Below are 14,503 nucleotides of genomic sequence, written 5' to 3' on the forward strand. Positions count from 1 at the left end.
CTAATCACGGACTCCACTCCACTTCCCCGCCTGCTCTCCAAAACCCCTTATCCCCTTATCGCTCCAGAAACTGTCTATTTCTGTCTTAAATTTATTCAATGTCCCAGCTTCCACAGCTCTCCTGAGCAACAAATTCCACAGATTTACAACTCTCTGAGAGAAGAAATTCCTCCTCATCTCTGTTTTAAATGGGCAGCCCCTTATTCTAAGATCATGCCCTCTAGTTCTAGTCTCCCCCATTAGTGGAAACATCCTCTCTGCATCCACCTTGTCAAGCCCCCTCATAATCTTAAACGTTTCGATAAGATCATCTCATTCTTTTGAACTCCAATGAGTAGAGGCCCAACCTACTCAACCATTCCTCATAAGTCAACCTCCTCATCCCTGGAATCAACCTAGTGAACCTTCTCTGAACTACCTCCAAAGCAAGTATATCCTTTCGTAAATATGGAAACCAAAATTGCACGTAGTATTCCAGGTGTGGCCTCACCAATTCCCTATATAACTGTAGCAAGACTTCCCTGCTTTTATACTCCATCCCCTTTGCAATTAAGGCCAAGATTTCATTGGCCTTCCTGATCACTTGCTGTACCTGCATACTATCCTTTTGTGTTTCATGCACAAGTACCCCCAGGTCCTGCTGTACTGCGGGTCTTTGCAATCTTTCTCCATTTAAATACTAACTTGCTCTTTGATTTTTTTTCTGCCAAAGTGCATGACCTCACACTTTCCAACATTATACTCCATCTGCCAAATTTTTTCCCACTCTCTAGCCCGTCTATGTCCTTTTGCAGATTTTTTCTGTCCTCCTCACACATTGCTTTTCCTCCCATCTTTGTATCGTCAGCAAATTTGGCTACGTTACACTCAGTTCCTTCTTCCAAGTCGTTAATATAAATTGTAAATAGTTGGGGTCCCAGCACTGATCCCTGCAGCACCCCACTAGTTACTGGTTGCCAACCAGAGAATGAACCATTTATCCCAACTCTCTGTTTTCTGTTAGTTAGCTAATCCTCTATCAATGCTAATATATTACCCCCAACCCTGTGTGTTGTGTCTCTGCACCTTGTTACAAACTCACACGAGGCATGGATGTATCAGACACGGTCACTCTGTGACCTTCACTTTATTCCCAGGACTAAAGAGTGCTGATCCTGGGTGGGACCTCCCCTTTTATACCTGGAAGCCCAGGTGAGGAGCTCATTCCCTGTGGTCAGGGTGTGCAGTACAAGGGTACAGGTACAGTATGCATGAGTTACAGTTACATACTTATAGTCATTGCAAGATGGTGACATACATGACATCACCTCCCCCCTTAGATCTTTTAGTTTCAGAGGTTAAGTCTTTCGGGTGGCCGGCGCTCTCTCGTGGAGTGCCGCAGTCGTGGCTCTGGTGGCTGAGCCTCAGCATGCATCTCTGTCACTTGAGGTGATTCCGGCCTGTCCGGGCTGGCCGCAGGGACTGGGCATGCTGAGGGCTGTCTTTGTTGCTCGTGCGCTGGCAGTGGTGTGGGTGCTATCTCATCATGCTCTTCTTCCGGTTCCTCTGTGTCTGCACTGAACCTTGCCTTTACTTGGTCCAAGTGTTTGCGGCATATCTGCCCATTGTTTAGTCTGACCACCGTGATCCTGTTTCCTTCTTTGCCAATTACGGTGCCCTCAAGCCATTTGGGTCCCAAAGCATGGTTAAGAACAAATACCAGGTCATCTATTTCTATACACCTCCCCCTTGAGCCTCGATCATGGAGCTCGGTTTGGGACTGGCGCTTGCCCTCAACAATGTCTGCTAGGGCTGGGTGAATGAGGGACAGCCGCATCTTGAGCATGCGTTTCATGAGGAGTTCCGCTGGCGGGACTCCCGTGAGCGAGTGCGGCCGGGACCTGTAGGCCAGCAGGAGGCGCGATAGGCGGTACTGAAGGGAGGGTCCTTGGATGCGTAGCATGCCCTGCTTTATGACTTGGACCACCCGTTCCGCCTGGCCATTGGAAGCCAGCTTGAACGGCGCTGTCCGGGCGTGCTTGATCCCATTGCCCGACATAAACTCCTGGAATTCATTGCTGGTAAAACACGGGCCATTATTACTGACCAGGATGTCCGGCAAGCCGTGGGTCGCGAAAACCATACGTAGACTCTCCACAGTGATGGATATCGTGCATGAGTTTAATATGATGCACTCGATCCACTTCGAGTATGCATCGACAATGATCAGGAACATTTTTCCCATGAACGGGCCCGCATAGTCCACGTGAATACGTGACCATGGCCTGGTGGGCCAGGGCCACGGGCTGAGTGGGGCCTCCCTGGGGGCATTGCCTAGCTGGGCACATGTCGTGCACCTGCGAACCCAGTGTTTCAGGTCTGAGTCAATCCCCGGCCACTACACGTGAGACCGGGCAATGGCCTTCATTAACACGATGCCAGGGTGCTCACTGTGGAGTTCCCTGATGAACGCTTCCCTTCCTTTTTGGAGCATGACTACCCGGCTGCTCCATAACAGGCAGTCGGCTTGGACGGAGAGTTCATCCATCCGTCTCTGAAATGGCCTGACTTCCTCGGGGCACGCCCTGTGTGCGGGCGCCCAGTCCCCAGTCAAAACACATTTCTTTATCATGGATAGGAGGGGGTCCCTGTTGGTCCAGAGTTTGATCTGGCGGGCTGTGATGGGGGAGTTCGCAGTGTCAAAAGCCTCAAAGGCCATGACCATCTCGGTGCTCTGCTCCGACGCCCCCTCGGTGGTGGCCAGTGGGAGCCTGCTGAGCGCGTCAGCGTAATTTTCAGTGCCTGGCCGGTGCCGTATGGTGTAGTCATTGGCATCCAGCGTGAGCGCCCATCGCTGTATGCGAGCTGATGCATTAGCGTTGACAGCCTTGCTGTCGGACAACAGGGATGTTAACGGCTTGTGGTCTGTCTCTAGCTCGAACCGTCTAGGTATTGGAGCATCTTTTTCACACCGTACACACACACACGAGTGCCTCCTCCTTGACCATGCCGTATCCACGCTCTGCCTGGGAGAGCGACCTGGAGGCGTAAGCCACCGGTTGGAGTCGGCCGTCATCGTTACCCTGCTGCAAAACACACCCAACCTCGTAGGATGACGCATCGCATATTAAAACCAGTTTTTTACAGGGGTCATACAAAGTCAACAGTTTGTTGGAACACAGAAGGTTCCTCACCTTATTGAAAGCCCGTTATTGACAATCCCCCCAAGACCATTCACAACCTTTACGGAGAAGCATGTGTAACGTCTCCAACAATGTGCTTAAGTTCGGCAGGAAGTTCTCAAAATAGTTCAAGAGTCCCAGGAATGATCGCAACTCTGACGTGTTGCCGGGCCTGGGCGCCCGGCGAATCGCCTCAGTTTTTGATTCAGTGGGCCAGATCCCGTCTGCGGCCTCTGGGGCCCAAAACACGCAATTGGCCTTTTTCGGCCGCAGGCCTACCCGTTTCAATCGGCGTAGCACCTCCTCCAGGTTGCGGAGGTGTTCCTCAGTGTCTCGACCCATTATAAGGATGTCGTCTTGGAACACGATCATTCCAGGGATGGACTTGAACAAGCTTTCCATGTTTCGCTGAAAGATAGCCGCTGCCGAACGAATGCCAAACGGGCACCTATTGTAAACAAATAATCCCTTGTGTGTCGTGATGGTGGTCAGAAACTTGGAATCTTCAGCCAGTTCCTGAGTCATGTAGGCCAAAGTGAGGTCCAGCTTCGTGAACAGCTTACCACCTGCCAACGTGGCAAAAAGGTCCTCCGCTCTCGGGAGCGGGTATTGGTCTTGCAGTGATACTCGGTTGATGGTGGCTTTGCAGTCGCCACAAATCCTGACAGAGCCATCTGCTTTGAGGACGGGAACAATGGGACTTGCCCAGTCGCTGAATTCAACGGGCGAAATTATGCCCTCTCTGAGCAGCCTGTCCAGTTCACTTTCAATTTTTTCACGCATCACGTACGGCACCGCTCTGGCTTTGTGGTGCACTGTCTGGCATCCGGAGTGATGCGTATCACTACTTTAGTGTCCTTGAACGTTCCGACACTGGATTGAAAGAGTGACTCGAATTTTTGCAATACCTGCGAGCATGAACTTCGCTCCACGGATGAAATGGCGTGCACATCCCCCCATTTCCAATTCATCTCAGCTAGCCAACTCCTCCCCAAGAGCACGGGGCCATTTCCCGGAACAATCCAGAGTGGCAGCCGGTTCTGTGATCCATTATGCGTTACCACCAAGTTTGCACTGCCCAGCACTGGGATGATCTCTTTGGTGTACGTACGTAGCTGCGTCTCAATGCGTTCCAATTTGGGCCTGCTAGCTCTGTACGGCCATAGTCTCTCAAATTGTTGGGCACTCATGAGTGACTGGCTAGCTCCCGTATCCAGCTCCATGTGCCATTCAGTAAGACTTTCATCATCGTGGGTGGTGTTTTGGTGTATGAGCTGTGGACGTCAGCCACATGAACTCTCTGAACTTCAGCATCCATGGTTGTTCCCCAGGCCTCATCCTACATTTCAGACCCCTCGTCTGGTTCCTCTGTCTCGCAGATGAGCCTCGTTACTGCCTTTTTGCACATCCTGGCCAGGTGTCCCTTGACATTACAAATCCTACAGGTGTAAAGTTGTAACCTGCAGATTTTTGCAGTGTGTCTGCTCCCACATCTCCAACATGAGCTGAGATTGCTGTTAACAAAAGGACTATTCCCAGGCATTCCTCTCTGATGGCCCTTTTGACTGTTTCTAAGCTCTCTGATGGAGGGTGTTAATTGTCCCATCACAGGATGTCTTGTTCCTTGTGATGGCGTGAATTGCCGATCCTCTTTCCATTGTCCCTGTTGCCAGGAGCTTGTTGCTACCTGGGTGGTTTCGAATTACCCTTGCCTGACTGTGGGGTTCTGTGTCATTTTTATAACATTGATTCCCTGGTTCAACGCAACTTTAAAACCAGGGCTGTGTGCGTAGATTAGCTTGGTCTCCTCTTACCCTTCCATAAAGGTCTGAACTATCAACGCCGCCCCTTCTAAAGTCAAATCCTTAGTCTTTATGAACTTCCTGAAAATGGCGGCATGATTAATACCCTCTATGAAAAAGTCCCTTAACATCTCCCCCCTGTAGGCATCAGAGAACTTACAGAGACTGGCCAAATGCCGCAGTTCCGCCACGAAGTCCGAGACGTTTTGACCCTCCCGACGCCGGTGAGAGTAGAACCGGTGCCGGGCCATGTGTACGCTACTTGCCGGCTTGAGATGCTCACCGATCAGCTGGCTGAGCTCTTCGAAGGACTTGTCCGCTGGATTTTGGGGTGCGAGCAGGTCTTTCATTAGCGCATACGTCTGTGGACCACAGCTGGTCAGTAGATGCGCCCTCCGCTTGTCAGCTGCTGCCTCTTCCAGCCAGTCCTTTGTGACAAAGCTCTGCTGGAGTCTTTCCACAAAGTCGTCCCAGTCCCCACCTGCACAGTAGCATTCCTCTGTGCTGCCAGTGGCCATCCTCGTGGTTCGGTGATTCCCGTTTCTCTTCGCCAGATGTTGTGTCTCTGCACCTTGTTACAAACTCACACGAGGAATGGATCTATCAGACACGGTCACTCTGTGACCTTCAGTTTATTCCCAGGATTAAAGGGTGCTGATCCTGGGTGGGACCTCCCCTTTTATACCTGGAAGCCCAGGTGAGGAGCTCACTCCCTGTGGTCAGGGTGTGCATTACAAGGGTACAGGTACAGTATGCATGAGTTACAGTTACACACTTATAGTCATTGCAAGATGATGAAATACATGACACTGTGAACTTTTATCTTGTGCAGTAACCTTTTATGTGGCACCTTGTCAAATGCCTTCTGGAAGTCCAAATGCACCACATCCACTGGTTCCCCTTTATCCACCCTGTTCGTTACATCCTCAAAGAATCCCAGCAAATTTGTCAAATTTGACTTCCCCTTCATAAATTCATGCTGACTCTGCCTGACCGAATTTTGCTTATCCAAATGTCCTGCTACTGTTCCTTTAATAATGGACTCCAACATTTTCCCAAGCAAAGATATTAGGCTAACTGGTCTATAGTTTCCTGCTTTTTGTCTGCCTCCTTTTTTAAATAGGGGCGTTGCATTTGCAGTTTTCCAATCTGCTGGGACCTCCCCAAAATCCAGAGAATTTTGGTAAATTACAACCAATACATCCACTATCCCTGCCGCTACTTCTCTTAAGACCCTCGGATGCAAGTTATCAGGCCCAGGGGTTTTATCTGCCTTTAGTCCCATTATCTTACTGAGTACCACCTCCTTAGTGATTGTGATTGTTCCTCCCCCCTCTATAGCCTCTTGACTATCCACTGTTGGAATATTGTTAGTGTCTTCTACTGTAAAGACTGATACAAAATATTTGTTCAGAGTTTCTGCCATCTCCATGTTCCCCATTACTAATTCCTTGGTCTCGTCCTCTAAGGGACCAGCATTTTACTTTAGCCACTCTTCTTTTTTATATACCTATAGAAACTTTGCTATCTGTTTTTATATTTTGTGCTAGTTTACTTTCATAGTCTATCTTCCCTTTCTTAATCATAAGAACATAAGAACATCAGAATTAGGAACAGGAGTAGGCCATCTAGCCCCTCGAGCCTGCTCCGCCATTCAACAAGATCATGGCTGATCTGGTCGTGGACTCAGCTCCACTTACCCGCCCGCTCCCCGTAACCCTTAATTCCCTTATTAGTTAAAAATCTATCTATCTGTGACTTGAATACATTCAATGAGCTAGCCTCAACTGCTTCCTTGGGCAGAGAATTCCACAGATTCACAACCCTCTGGGAGAAGAAATTCCTTCTGAACTCGGTTTTAAATTGGCTCCCCCGTATTTTGAGGCTGTGCCCCCTAGTTCTAGTCTCCCCAACCAGTGGAAACAACCTCTATCTTGTCTATCCCTTTCATTATTTTAAATGTTTCTATAAGATCACCCCTCATCCTTCTGAACTCCAACGAGTAAAGACCCAGTCTACTCAATCTATCATCATAAGGTAACCCCCTCATCTCCGGAATCAGCCGAGTGAATCGTCTCTGTACCCCCTTCAAAGCCAGTATATCCTTCCTTAAGTAAGGTGACCAAAACTGCACGCAGTACTCCAGGTGCGGCCTCACCAATACCCTATACAGTTGCAGAAGGACCTCCCTGCTTTTGTACTCCATATACAGTTGCAGAAGGACCTCCCTGCATTTTCTTAGTCGTTCTTTACTGGCTTTTAAAAGCTTCCCAGTCTTCTGTCCTCCCACTAGTTTTGGCCACTTTGTATGCCCTTGTTTTTAATTGGATACCATACTTTATTTCTTTAGTTAGCCACAGATGGCTATCTTTTCTCTTACACACTTTTCTCCTTACTGGAATATATTTTTCTTGAGAGTTGTGAAATAGAGGTCTGTCAACCTAACCTCAGTGGTGGGAAAATTATTGGAAAAAATCTTGAAAGATAGGATAAATCTGTATTTGGAAAGGCAAGGATTAATTAGGGACAGTCAGCACAGATTTGTTAAGGGAAGATCGTGTTTGACTAACCTGATTGAATTTTTTGAGGAGGTAACCAAGAGGGTCATTGAGGGTACTACATTCGATGTAGTATATATGGACTTTAGCAAGGCTTTTGATAAGGTCCCACATGGTAAACTGGTCATGAAGGTTAAAGCCCATGGGATACAGGGCAAAGTGGCAAGTTGGATCCAAAATTGGCTTGTCGGTAGGAAGCAAAGGGTTATGATTCATGGATGTTTTTGTGACTGGAAGGATGTTTCCAGTGGGGTTCCTGGGTCCCTTGCTTTTTGTGGTATATATCAACGATTTAGATTTGAATATAGGGAGTATGATTAAGAAGTTTGCAGACAACACTAAAATTGGCTGTGTGGTTGATAATGAAGAGGAAAGTCATGGACTGCAGGAGGATATCAAATCTACTGGTCAGGTGGGCAGAGCAGTGGCAAATGGAATTTAATTCAGAGAAGTGTGAGGTGATGCACTTTGGGAGGGCTAATAAGGAATGGGTATACACATTAAGCGGTAGGTCACTTAATAGTGTAGATGAACAAAGGGACCTTGGAGTGCTTGTCCACAGATTCCTGAAAGTAGCAGGTCAGGTGGATAAGGTGGTTAAGAAGGCATACGGAATGCTTGCCTTTATTGGCCGAGACATAGAATATAAGAGCAGGGAGGTTATGCTTAAATTATATAATACTTTGGTTAGGCCACAGCTGGAGTACTGCGTGCAGTTCTGGTCGCCGTATTATAAAGAAGGACGTGATTGCACTAGAGAGGATGCAGAGGAGATTTACTAGGATGCTGCCTGGAATGGAGAATCTTAGTTATGAGGACAGATTGGATAGGCTGGGTTTGTTCTCATTGGAACAGAGGAGGTTGGGAGGAGACCTCATTGAGGTGTACAAAATATTGAGGGGCCTGGACATAGTGGATAGTAAGGGCCTATTTCCATTCGTGGAGGAGTCAATTATGAGGGGCATAGTTTTAAGGTGGATGGTGAAAGGTTCAGAAGGGATTTGAGTGGAGGATTCTTTACGCAGAGGGCTGTGGGGATTTGGAACGCGCTGCCTGGAAGAGTGGTGGATGCAGAAACCCTCACCACTTTTAAGAGATGGTTGGATGGACACTTAAAGTGCCGTAACCTGCGGGGTTAAGGACCTAGAGCTGGTAATTGTGATTAGACTGGATGACCTTTTGTTGGATGGAGCAGATATAATGTTAAGTATTGCAGGAAATAGAATACGGCCAGGGTGATCTCCTGGACTAGTTTAGATCACCTGCATGGGTTGGAGAGGAATTGTCCCAGATTCTTTTCTCCTTAAATTGGCCTGGTTTTTTATCTGGTTTTTGCCTCTCCCAGGAGATCACATGGCTCCAGTTGGGGTGGATTGTTGATATTTTCAGTACAAGGGGCGTCGCAGTTGTGAGAGGCGGACTGGTTGGGCTGGGTACTCTTTGCTTTTCCGTCATTGTTCATAGGTTTATATGTAACCTTTAGGGCTGCTGACCAAGGGTCATGCGGCTCTTTGTTGGCCGGCACAGACACAATGGGCCGAAATGGCCTTCTTCTATGTAAATTTCTATGTTTCTATGACTTCCCCTTCATAAATCTATGCTGACTCTGCCTAACTGAATTATGCTTTTCCAAATGTCCTGCTACTGCTTGTTTAATAATGGACTCCAACAATGGTCTATTGTTCCCTATTTTTTGTCTGTCTCCTTTTTTAAATAGGGGCATTACATTTGCAGTTTTCCAATCTGCTGAGACCTCCCCAGAATCCAGGGAATTTTGGTAAATTACAACCAGTGCATCCACTATTCCTGCCACTACTTCTCTTAAGACCCTAGGATGCAAGCTATCAGGGGATTTATCTGCCTTTAGTCCCATTATCTTACTGAGTACCACCTCCTTAGTGATTGTGATTGTGTTAAGTTCCTCCCCCCCTATAGCTCTTCACTATCCACTGTTGGGATTTTGTTAGTGTCCTCTACTGTAAAGATTGATACAAAATATTTGTTCAGAGTTTCTGCCATCTCCATGTTCCCCATTACTAATTCCCCGGTCTCGTCCTCTAAGGGACCAACATTTATTTTAGCCACTCTTTTCCTTTTTATATACCTATAGAAACTTTTGCTACCGCTTTTTATATTTTGAGCTAGTTTACTTTTATTATTTATGTGGACTTGTATTTACTCTGTACGGACACCAGAGCGCTCATCCCCAGGAGTCCCAAGGGATCCCATAATCCCTTGGGAGCACAGGTATTTAAGTAGGCTCCACAGGTTAGAGAAGCACTCTGGAGACATGCAATAAAAGACTATGGTCACACTTTACTTTGAGCTCACAGTGTTCAGTCTGACTCTTTCTTCATACACTACAACTGGTGACGAGATGAAGATAGCGAACCCAAAGATGCAGAGAACAGTGGGCATTCTGGAGAAATTTTCGGAGGGAGATGATTGGGAAACTTTTGTGGAGTGACTCAACTGATACTTTGTGGCCAATGAGCTAGATGGGGAAGAGAGCGCTGCCAAACGAAGGGCGATCCTCCTCACGTTGGGGCATCAACGTATGGCCTCATGAAGAATCTGCTCACTCCAGCGAAACCCACGGAGAAATCGTACGACGATTTGTGCACACTGGTCCGGGAGCATTTGAACCCGAAGGAAAGCGTTCTGATGGCGAGCTACCGGTTCTACACCGACAAAAGGTCTGAAGGCCAGGAAGTGACAAGTTATGTCGCCGAGCTAAGACGCCTTCCAGGACATTGCGAATTTAAAGGACATTTGGAGCTCATGCTCAGAGACTTTTTTGTACTTGGTATTGCCCACGAAACCATACTTCGCAAACTTTTGACTGTAGAGACCCCAACCTTGAGTAAGGCCATAGCGATAGCCCAGATGTTCATTGCCACCAGTGACAAAATGAAGCAAATCTCTCAGCACACAAGTGCTGCTACAAGTACTGTGAACAAAGTGATATTGTTTGCGAATCGTAACGTACAGGGCAGATCACACATACCTGCAGCTACACGTCCGCAGATGTCTCAGAGTCCACCATCAAGGGTGACGAATGCAAGGCCATTAACACCTTGTTGGCGCTGCGGGGGTGATCAGCGTTTCCATTCATGCCAATTCAAAGAGTACGTTTGCAAGGGCTGTGGAACAATGGGACACTTCCAACGAGTTTGCAGGCTGTTAAACCTGCAAACCACCAGGTTGCAGAGGAGGACAGATCTACGGAGGATCACGACGAACCAGAGCCTCAGATAGAGGAGGTAAAGGTGCATGGGGTGCACACATTCACCACGAATTGTCCCCCGATAATGCTGAATGTTGAACTAAATGGACTCCCAGTGTCAATGGAGCTGGACACGGGCGTGAGCCAGTCCATCATGGGCAAAAAGACTTTCGAAAGGTTGTGGTGCGACAAGGTCTCAAGGCCAGTCTTAACTCCAGTTCGCACGAAACTAAGAACTTACACGAAGGAACTGATTTCTGTAATCGGCAGTGCTACCATAAAGGTCTCCTATGATGGAGCGGTGCACAAATTACCACTCTGGGTGGTACCGGGCGATGGTCCCACACTGCTCGGCAGGAGCTGGCTGGGAAAGACACGCTGGATCTGGGACGACGTCCGAGCGCTATCGCCCGCTGATGACACTTCGTGTGCCCAGGTCTTAAACAAATTTCCTTCGCTGTTCGAACCAGACATCGGGTAATTCCGAGGAGCAAACGTGCAGATCCACCTAATTCTGGGGGTGTGACCCATCCATCACAAGGCGAGAGCAGTACTGTACATGATGAGAGAGAGGGTAGAGATCGAGTTAGACCGGCTGCAAAGAGAGGGCATCATTTCACCGATCGAGTTCAGCGAGTGGGCCAGTCCTATTGTCCTGGTCCTCAAGGGAGACGGCACCATCAGAATCTGTGGCGATCAATCGTTTCTCCCTGCAGGACCAATACCCACTACCAAAGGCCGACGACCTCTTTGCAATGCTGGCGGGAGGAAAGACGTTCACGAAGCGAGATCTGACTTTAGCCTACATGATGCAGGAACTGGAGGAATCATCGAAGGCCCTCACCTGCATCTACACACACAAAGGTCTTTTTGTTTATAACAGATACCCGTTTGGAATCCGATCAGCGGCAGCGATATTCCAGAGAAACATGGAAAGTTTACTGAAGTCGGTCCCGCACACCGTGGTCTTCCAGGACGACATCTTGGTCACAGGTCGGCACACAGTCGAGCACCTGCAGTTCTTGGGAAGGAGGATTGCGGCGGACAGCATCAGGCTCACCAACGAGAAGACGGAGGCAATCGAGAACGCACTGAGGCCACAGAATGTGACAGAGCTGCGGTTGTTTCTGGGACTCTTGAACTACTTTGGTAACTTCTTATTGGGTCTCAGCACACTGCTAGAACCACTGCATGTCTTACTACGAAAAGGGGGCGAATTGGTTTGGGGCAAAAACCAAGAAAATGCCTTTGTAAAAGTGAGAAAATTGTTATGCTCAAACAAATTGCTTGTGTTGTATGATCCATGTAAGCGTTTGGTACTAGCATGTGATGCGTTGTCATATGGCATCGGGTGTGTATTGCAACAAGCTAATGATTTCGGTAAACTGCAATCGGTTGCTTATGCATCCAGGAGTCTGTCTAAGGCTGAGAGCCTACACCATGATTTAAAAAGAAGCGTTAGCGTGTATCTATGGGGTAAAGAAAATGCATCAATACCTGTTTGGGCTAAAATTCAAATTGGAAACTGACCATAAGTCACTTACATCCCTGTTTTCCGAGAGTAAAGGGATAAATACCAACACATCGGCCCGCATCCAGAGATGGGCTTACGTTGTCTGCATACAACTACGCCATCTGCCACAGGCCAGGCACAGAAAACTGCGCCGATGGTCTCAATAGGCTGCCATTGCCCACCATGGGGGTAGAAATGGCGCAGCCCGCAGATCTAGCCATGGTTATGGAAGCATTTGAGAGTGAGCAATTACCTGTCACTGCCCGGCAGATCAAAACCTGGACAAGCCAGGACCCCTTATTATCTCTTGTCAAAAGCTGTGTGCTTCACGGGAGCTGGTCCAGTGTCCCAGTGGAAATGCAGGAAGAGATAAAACCGTTCCAGCGGCACAAAGATGAAATGTCTATACAGGCAGACTGCGTTCTGTGGGGAAATCGAGTAGTGGTCCCCAAGAAGGGCAGAGACACCTTCATCATTGACCTCCACCAAGGCATCGTAATGATGAAAGCGATAGCCAGATCCCACGTTTGGTGGCCCGGTATCGATGCGGACTTAGAGTCCTGCGTTCACAGATCTAATACATTGTAGGGGAGGACGAAAACCCCCTCATTTTACCCAGAAGGAAAAGGGTTGTGGGATCAGTCTGTGCTGTGAATTGAAACCGATGGAAGGAAAACTTTGGGACACAAATGAATGGAGACCCCCCCCCCCCCCCCCGAGTGTTTGGACTCATAGGAAAGGGAATTTAATTTGGAACTATCTACCAGAAAGTTTGAAATCCTAAAGTGCACATGGAAGAAACTACGAACTTTAATCGAATTTGGGATTTTTTAAAAGGTGTATGTTGGGTCTGCAAGAAAAGGGGTGGGGTCAATATCAAAAGGGCCAGTTTGGACATTGGAACTAATCAAATTGTCTGGGAACTGTATACCCTCGAAACTTGCCCTTTGAAAACATTAGCATTTAAACAATGCCACATACATATTCCAACACCTTTTTCATCAGGCATAGAAATATCTGGCTCAGGCCAGACTAGCACAATGGCTACAGGAGGCCAATGCAATCAACACCCACTCAAACCTTGAGTGGGTTAACATCAGTGGAAAAAAAACCCCAATCTAAAACTGCTGCATTTTTCAAAATCAAAAAGTCCACCAATGAGAAGAATCGACTTCAGCAGGAGAGGCGGACTGGATAATCTGGCTATAAAAAAGGGGTTTCTGACGTAGTGAAAAAGAAGTGATGATTTTCCCTGCCCTCGTCATCCAACAACCACAACCAGCAAGCCTCTCGACACTGAAGAAAAACCAGTGTCCGAAGACACCGAAGATAGAAGAAACAAACCACCAGACTGCGGAAGGCACAGTAGTGAGTATAACCTCTGGTCTCCAGAACTCCCAACTCAGTTAGGCCAGGAAAGGTGGGAGGTTGGGCATTGTACTGCTAAACTGGTGTAAAGATTTTCGTTGGGTCCGTTTTAGTAGGATTTAGGGGGATTGTTTTGTTGGTGTATTGCTGTTTGTTGAGTTACACCTTGTCAAATAAATTGGAAGCCTAAAGTTCCTCTTGGAATCACCTTGTCTCAGTTCTATTGTATTACATCTCCTGATCGTGAGTCTTATGTCAGAACCGTGTAAGGGAAGCTAGGAGCGCCTCGAAAACGCTCAACTGTGTGTCACAGGCTAGGGAAGAAGGGGTTAGGAGTGTTTGACACTCACAGGTGCCTCACAGGCTAGGCATAAGCTGTGGGGACGCACGAGTCTCAAAACCCCCTTCATAAGCTGTGGACACAGTCTCTCCAGGGGTGCTCTTGCAGCACTCAGGGTACCTCACAGGCCAGGCATAAGCTGTGAGGGCAGAAGCCCAGAGAGAGACACCCAAGGCACAACAACCCTGTGAAAACCCCTTACAACATGCTCGCAGTTAAGCAATGTACCCAGGGAGTTTATGGTCTTGGCCCTCCAAACCGTGCTCTAGGGTACACATCGACTATGCAGGCCCGTTCTTGGATAAAATGTTCCTTGTGGTTATAGACACGTACTCCAAGTGAATTGAATGCGAGATAATGTCGACTAGCACGTCCGCTGCCACTACTGAAAGCCTGCGGGCCATGTTTGCCACACACGGCTTACCTGATGTCCTGGTGCGTAACAATAGGCCATGTTTTACCAGTGCTGAGTTCAAAGAATTCATGACCCATAACGAGATCAAACATGTCACATCTGCCCCGTTTAAAGCAGCGT

The sequence above is a fragment of the Pristiophorus japonicus genome, chromosome 1, assembly GCF_044704955.1.
Source record: "Pristiophorus japonicus isolate sPriJap1 chromosome 1, sPriJap1.hap1, whole genome shotgun sequence".
Lineage (NCBI taxonomy): Eukaryota > Metazoa > Chordata > Chondrichthyes > Pristiophoridae > Pristiophorus > Pristiophorus japonicus.